Source organism: Lactuca saligna, chromosome 3 (assembly GCF_052625555.1).
Source record: "Lactuca saligna cultivar CGN05327 chromosome 3, ASM5262555v1, whole genome shotgun sequence".
Taxonomy (NCBI): Eukaryota; Viridiplantae; Streptophyta; class Magnoliopsida; order Asterales; family Asteraceae; genus Lactuca; species Lactuca saligna.
In genome coordinates this window covers 217,553,203-217,561,031 of record NC_136419.1, presented here as the reverse complement: position 1 = coordinate 217,561,031, position 7,829 = coordinate 217,553,203, and the positions used below count along the sequence as shown (strand labels likewise).

The 7,829-nt window shown below is 34.5% G+C and overlaps 1 non-coding gene across 1 annotated transcript; it reads left to right on the top strand.

Annotated features, from left to right (window-relative positions):
• Window positions 1–7,445: 7,445 nt before the first annotated feature.
• Window positions 7,446–7,534, top strand: TRNAY-GUA (transfer RNA tyrosine (anticodon GUA)). The gene is given in 2 exon segments: window positions 7,446–7,482; window positions 7,499–7,534. It is a non-coding gene; the product is annotated as a tRNA-Tyr (tRNA).
• Window positions 7,535–7,829: the final 295 nt, after the last annotated feature.

The following is a 7,829-nucleotide window of genomic DNA, read 5'->3' as shown; positions in this document are numbered from 1 at the left end:
ATCTGAGGGTGAAGGAGGCGAGGTTGGGGCTCATAACATGGTTTAAATAAGGTGTAAAACCCGTGGATCTAGGGTTTCTTCCAGACTGGCGGACTCGCCGAATTCAGGATATGGACTCGTCGAGTCGCCAAGTAAAACGTGCTCAATATCTCGCCTCTACTCGGCAAGTCGGGCCTACAACTCGCCGAGTCCCAGCTAAAAATGCAAAAATACTTAGATTAAAATACATACCAGGAACCAGGTGCTACACCAAAACCTCACACTGAACAATGGTACAAATAACCTTAAATTAGGGTTATAATTCAACCTAGTCAAAGAGTCCAAACACTTAAGCCTAAGTCCTTCCATGGTAACCCAAAAGTATTTTCTTTACTAATGGGCCTAGGATCCATGATAAAAGCTATTAATGGGTGTCACACCCCCAAATCAGAAAGGCAAAATCATTATAGGGAAGATGACTTCATGTAGTATCATAACAGTTGAGTAAATAGTAAATAAAGCAAACACAACCATCATAATATAATTTAAAATAGTTACATTGTGATTGTAATACATGTTTCAAAAGAAATTACATTATGATGATATAATAAGTTTGAAATTGACGCCTTAGCATCCTTTCCCCAAAAGCTGTTGTTTACATGTATTACTGAATCCCTGAGAAATACAATTAGTTTTGAAAAAGTGTCAACAATTAAGTTAGTGAGTTCATAAGCGTTTTTATGTAAGAATTATATGCTTTTTTGTATAAGTAACTGAGTTTGTATCTAAAAAATCCAATATTTTCCATAAATGAATAGTACTTTTAAAAGTTTCCAAAATCGAAATGTATAAGTATATTCCATACCCAAAATGGTCTAAGTAGATTTATATATGTATATGTAATCACTAAGGCGTTTGCTAGCCCCGAAAATCAAATGTTTTAATACTTCATGTAAGATTTATAACCGTACTATTGACCCAGATTGTCTGTCTGTGACAACCCGATATTTCGAATCAATTTAATGACTTGAAAAGTCAAGAATTGTAACCTCTTTTGATATAATGAAATTTTTGTCAAAAATAAAACGTTAAAAAGTCATCTACTGGATTTCATAAATGATAAATATCGTGTCAAGGGTTTCAGAAATATAAGGAACACTGAAAACTGAGTTATAACGAAGAAGTTATGACCAACCTAAGATTCACAACAAAAACCGTTAATAAGGCTAAACGTAAAACGAGAAATTTCAATAAAATACTTATTAGCCTTAGGTATCTAAATAGAAGTCGAAGATATTATTAAACCGTGAACATACATAAAAAGAACCCCCAAATCTGACTTCGTATGAGGAATTTATGATTTTCGAAGTTTCGGTATAGCGGTAGACAGCTAAAAACTCGAAATAGAGATCGAGCGATTTCTAGCCGAAACAACCTAAATGAGAATCGAAGACCTCAACAAGGGTAGTACAACGGTAAAAAGACAGATGAAAATGGACGTCAGATAAAGAAGTTACGTATTTTTAAAGGGCTTTTCGTGTCCCGGCGTGTTAAAAATAATATATTAAAAATAAAGTCAAAATTAGCCGACGGAGTCTAAATGAAAGTTGTAGAGTACATTCTCATAAGTACGCCCAGCGTACGAACCGTGAAGGCACTACGCCCAACGTAACTCCAAAGTACGCCCAACGTACGAAGCCTCTCACACCCCTATAAATAGGATGCGAGGGTGCCGACCATTTTTGCTAATTTCTTGCCTTTCTTGTGTCGAATCTTTGTGTTTAAACCCCCGAAGCCATTCTTAAGCCCTTGTCTTCACATCCAAGTTCCGAAAGAAGGTTTTACACTCCCGAGATTCCCGAGAATCCCGATAAATCGACTTTCTCAAGTCAAAGTTCTGCTCGATTTTCGTCTCACGCTCTTCAATCTATCAGGTGAGTTCATACCCCTATAATACACTTTTAAAGCGGGGGGGGGGGGGGGGGGGGATAGAAGTAAACACATGACTATCCTCGTGTGAAAAACATCAATCTCTTGCTATACTTTTTGTTATAATCAATCATATGTGATTTATAACTACCATACGAAAACATTCTCATACAACATATCATGATAACACTTTGTCTTTTTGAAATGGAACATGTTGTTATATAAATATCAAACACTTTATTTATATTTTGATTATAAATGTTCAATAATGTTATACTTTACATACAAAGTCAACACTACACTAGGGTTTACCATACAAACGAAACATACTTTTGGAAAAACTATAATAGGTATAGTTTACTAGATATTTATGAGATTTTACATACTATAAGTACTATATCAAGGAAATACTTTCATATACAAGAACAAATGGACTTTTCATACGTAAATCTATTTGATACTGAGTTTTGTGAGACATTCAACTTCACGTACTTTCAAGTATGCAGTTAAAGTCCTGTATTATATACCATAATCTCTTGTAGGGAGAGCGTGATATTTGTGTATAGATCTATACGGGATTGACAACCCGCACCTAAACTGTTAGCTACAGTTAGATCGGCAGGTCTGGGGTGACAAATGTCATAACATTCCAACGCCTGAAGAACGTTGTTACAGGCAGTCTGGGTCAATAGCTTGGTTATAAAACTCACATGGAGTATTAAAACATGTGGATTTACGAGGTTATCAAATGCCTTAGTGATTGTATACATACATAAATCTATTATTCTAGGCATGAAAAACACTATTGCATTACAGTTTTGGAACTTTTAAACCACCATACACTTATGGAAAAATATTGGATTTCTAGAAGCAAACATTCAAAACAATCGGGTCTTGGTAGAAGACTACTTTTATACTAGTAGGAAATATGGGATTTTCTAGGAGCTTTCAAACATCTACAAACAATTTCATTCAAATTTATACAATCATTGACATAAAATACTTATGAACTCACCAGCTTAAATGTTGATCTACTCTTTCAAATCTACTTGTACTTCTCAGGGATTCAGTAATACAGGTAAACTTCAGCTTTTGGAGAAGTGACGCTAAGGCGTTAGTTTAAAACTCATTTTTTCATCATATTGTAATTTGTTTTGAAACAAGTATCATTCAACAATGTAACTTTTAAATTATATATATGATGGTTGTTTTACTTTCTTTACTATGTATTTAACTGTTACGATACTACATGAAGTCAACCGCCCTTAAACGATTCCTCCATTCTGGTTTGGGGTGTGACATTGTCACAACGTTCTTCAGGCGTTGGAATGATATGATGTTTTTCACCCCAGACTTGCCAGTCCAACTGTTGCTAACAGTTTAGGTGTGGGATTGTCGATCTCGTATAGATCTATACACAAGTATCACGCTCTCCCTACATGAGATTATAGTTTATATCACATGACTTGAAATGCATACTTGAAAGTACATGAAGTAAATGTATCACAAAAGTTAGTATCAAATAGGTTTACGTATGAAAAAGTCCATTTTTCTTGTAATTGTACGTATTTCCTTTCCATAGTGTTTATAAAGTGTAAAATATCATGAATATCTCATAAACTATACCTATTATAGTTTTTTAAAAGTGTGTTTTGTTTGAATAATAAACCTTAGTGTATTAACAACTTTGCATGCAAAGTATAACATTTGTGGTAACGTTATTTTACTTATTTAACATTTATAAATAAAATGTGGATAAAGTATTAGAAACTATATGTAACGATTTGCATTTTAACACAAGTTTTTCTTGCGTTTCACTTGTATTTCTCCCCCTAAAATATATTAAAAACGTGAAAATATAGGGGTATGAACTCACCTGGAAAGTGTGATGATTTGAAGAAAACGAGACTTTTCTCAGGCAACACTTCGACCGGAAAGAAGTGAGTTTTTCGGGTATTTCGGAGCTGCGGACTTTCGTCGGTGTTTTGATACGGAACTGGGGCGTCGGGGTATCTTCGAAAGGCTCAAAAGTGAGAAAATGGGAGAGAAATGGTGCAAATTAGCAAAAGAAGCCGAAACTCTCGCATCTTATAGGGGTAGAGGCTGGTCTCGTATGCTAGGCGTACTCTGGAGAACGTTGGGTGTACTTTGTTTACGCTGCGCGTACGTCAACGATAACGACACCCTCGGATGCCAGACTTTGGATGGGATGGGATAGAAGGCATATAGGGAGACGTGGCGAATCCAAGGCCTTGTATTGAGTACGCTGGGTCTACCTTCGTACACGGGGCGTAACTCCTCTCGGTTTATGTGCCTCAAACTTTTAAATTGCGTAACTTTTGCATATGGGCTCCGTTTTTGACGTTATTTATATCCACACGTAGGTGAGATTATACTCTACAACTTTCATTTAGACTTCATCGGCAATTTTTGACTTTATTTTTAATGTTATATTTTTAACAGGTCGGGACTGGAAAAGTCCGTTAAAAATCCATAACTTCTTCATCTGATGTCCGTTTTCGTCCGCCTTTTTACCGTTGTACTACTATTGTCAAGATCTTCAATTCTCATTTAGGTTGTGTTGGCTAAATATCGCTCGATCTCTATTTCGAGTTTTTAGTTGTCTACTGCTACTTTGAAATTTAGAAAAATCATTACTTCCTCATACGAAGTCAGATTTGGACGTTCTTTTTATGTACGTTCACGGTTTGATGATATCTACGACATTCATTTAGGCACCTAAGGCTAAAAAGTATTTTATTGAGATTTTTCGTTTTACGTTTAACAGTGTTTTACCGGTTTTGTTTCGGATCCTTGATTGGTCATAACTTCTTCGTTATAACTCGGATTTTCGTGTTCTTTATATTTTTGAAAACCTTGTTATGGTATCTACCACTTAGTATATTCATAAAGAGATTTTTGAACATTTCATTTTCGACTCTTATATTACTAATCTCATAATAGGCTATAATATTTGAGCTTATATCATTGCATTGATTCGAAATATCAGGTTGTCACAATGGGCCACATAGCCCAACAATGCCCAACCAATACAACTATGGCCCAAAAAAGAATAACATACCATTAACTCTAAATGGGACTAGGCCCAACAAGCTCACAATCCCATACGCCAGAGCGAGCGGACGATCCAAACGCTCATGGATATGCTTTGGGCTTGTGTATTGGATTTTGGAGGGAGTTGGGATACTTACCTTCCACTAGCCGAGTTCTCCTACAACAATAGTTATCATGCTAGTATTGACCGACCACTATTTGAGATGTTGTATGGGAGGAGGTGCAGGTCCCTAGTTTGTTGGGTCGAGGTTGGTCATCGGGTCATGGGAAACACATAGAAGGTGCTTAAGACCATAGAGTTAAATCAACAGGTGCTTGACAGGTTGCGGGTCACGCAGAGCCGAAAGAAGAGTTATGCTAATCGGTGACATTCAGACCCCAAGTTTTATGTAGGGGACTTAATGCTGCTGAAGGTGTCACCTTGGAAATATGTCATCCGGTTCGGTAAGTGGGGCAAGTTGGGCCCCTGATTTACTGGCCCTTTCAGGATTACTGCTTGGGTGGGCAGGGTTGCGTATCGGCTGGCTACACTTCAGCAGAGTTTTTCATCTGCAGACTAATGGGCAGAGTGAGCAGACTATTTATACTTTGGAGGATATGTTGAGGGCATGTGTACTAGATTTTGGTGATAGCTGGGATACATATCTCCCATTATTCATTACCTAAGTTTTATAGTGAAACTTTATCGTATACTTTGGTTTTTTTATGTTGTTTGCTTATCTTTTGATGTTTATATAAGTTTTAATATTTTTAACAATGTACTTTGACTATTACTCTGTTTTTCCTCAAATTTGAGTTTTGACGATTTTGTTGAGTTTTTTAAAAGGTATGGATATGTACATATGTATATAAATTGTATGCATATTTATATACAATGCATGTAATGCCTAACAAAGGGATTATATACTATTTACTATGTTGATATATTTTTTAGGTTAGTAGTGGGTTATTAGTAGCATTGAAGATTGAGAAGCCTATAGACATTAAGAAGACAAATTGTTTATATATATATATATATATATATATATATATATATATATATATATATAGAGAGAGAGAGAGAGAGAGAGAGAGAGAGGAGAGAGAGAGAGAGAGAGAAAGAGAGAAAGAGAGAGGGAGAGAGGGAGGGAGGGAGAGAGAGAGGTAGATTCCGTTAAGATTAAAAATAAAATAAAGATTTTGAGATTAAACCCCAACCACATATTTCATATTTGTCATTCTAACCCTCCGACGTAGCGGCACAACATGTCCATTATAATCATAAATTATTATATAGTGTCGCCTGTTCATTTCTCTTCCGCTACCACCCCCATCACCCCAACCACCACCACTGATATCAGCCGACCCCACAATTGTCACATCTGTCATTTATACCACCGCCATCTCTATCACCACCAACTCTTTTACCACCAACTGTCATAATCATATATGATTACTCAATATGTGAACAGACATATATGCATAATTATTTATGATTATGCATACCCCATTTTTGTCGGTACATTGGAGCGTTAGAGCTATAATTGATATATATGTGTCTGAGGTTGAATCTCAAGATCTCTATTTTTTTTAATCTCAAGTATATATATATATATATATATATATATATATATATATATATATATATATATATATATATATATATATATATATATATATATATATATTACTTTGAATTATTGTCTTTTGATTTAGATTTTACACTATGACATGCTTCCAAACTATTTTGAGATTTTAAACTTTGGGATCGTATTCGTAATTAAAGCTTTGACATTGTTTTGAAAAATAATTTAAAATATTTATGTCAAATAGCCCATTCCATGGATGTTTTGAAGTGGTTATGTTTTGAAATTTTAACGATAAATAATAGTATGCTTTTGAAATTTTAAACTTTGGGATTATTTTCGAACTAGTTGATCTTTTAACGATAAATAATAGTATACTTTTGAATAACTTGGTTCACATTAAACCAGAGCTGCAAGCGAGACATATAAAGAATTGAAGTTATGTGAATATATTTTTATTAAAGTTATGTGAGTTTCTTTGGATGGAACTTTATCAAATTCTAGTTCAAGTACCAAAGACCAAGCTTGAAACTTATAAAGAACTGAAGTTGAGCTTAGAGGAACTCATATTCTTATCAAAGTTTTGAAGGCATGTCTAATAAGTAAGTAAGTTTTAATATACACGTAATTAGGTTGCAAAAGTGCCTTACATTTATCCAATTGTTCGAAATCATTCGAATTTAGCTCTCAAATTAAAAACGGTTTTGATCTCTCGAATCGGGGAATCAAACTCGGGTCTACATGATAAAAGCTCGTTGAATCATCGTATTGAATTCATGCTTGATTACAGGCCTACTTTAGTCCAATTACATAGGTAGTCGATGATAACTTTAATTTTGCTAATTTACAAAGTGATTTTTATTCTATATATAATATAAATTACAGAAAATGACAAAACCGACCTTAGCTCAGTTGGTAGAGCGGAGGACTGTAGTGTGTAGATTGCCGAAATCCTTAGGTCGCTGGTTCGAATCCGGCAGGTCGGAATTTCTTTATTTATTTATTTTTCTTTTAAATGAAAACAAAATGAACATTTAAAAAGGAATGCGAAAATTTTCCTCTATAACTATATTCAGTTTAGTAATGCGCGGGAGCAGCTTGATCCATTATTGATGATAACTTCTACCAATTTATTTTTATTTTATTTATTTTAGATCTTATCTTTTAACCGTACTAGTTGTCTATCATATATGTTTAATACACATTATAAACTATTTTATTTTTAATTATATTATTATTAATACATACATCCCAAGACAACATCATTTATGTGTATTTTAT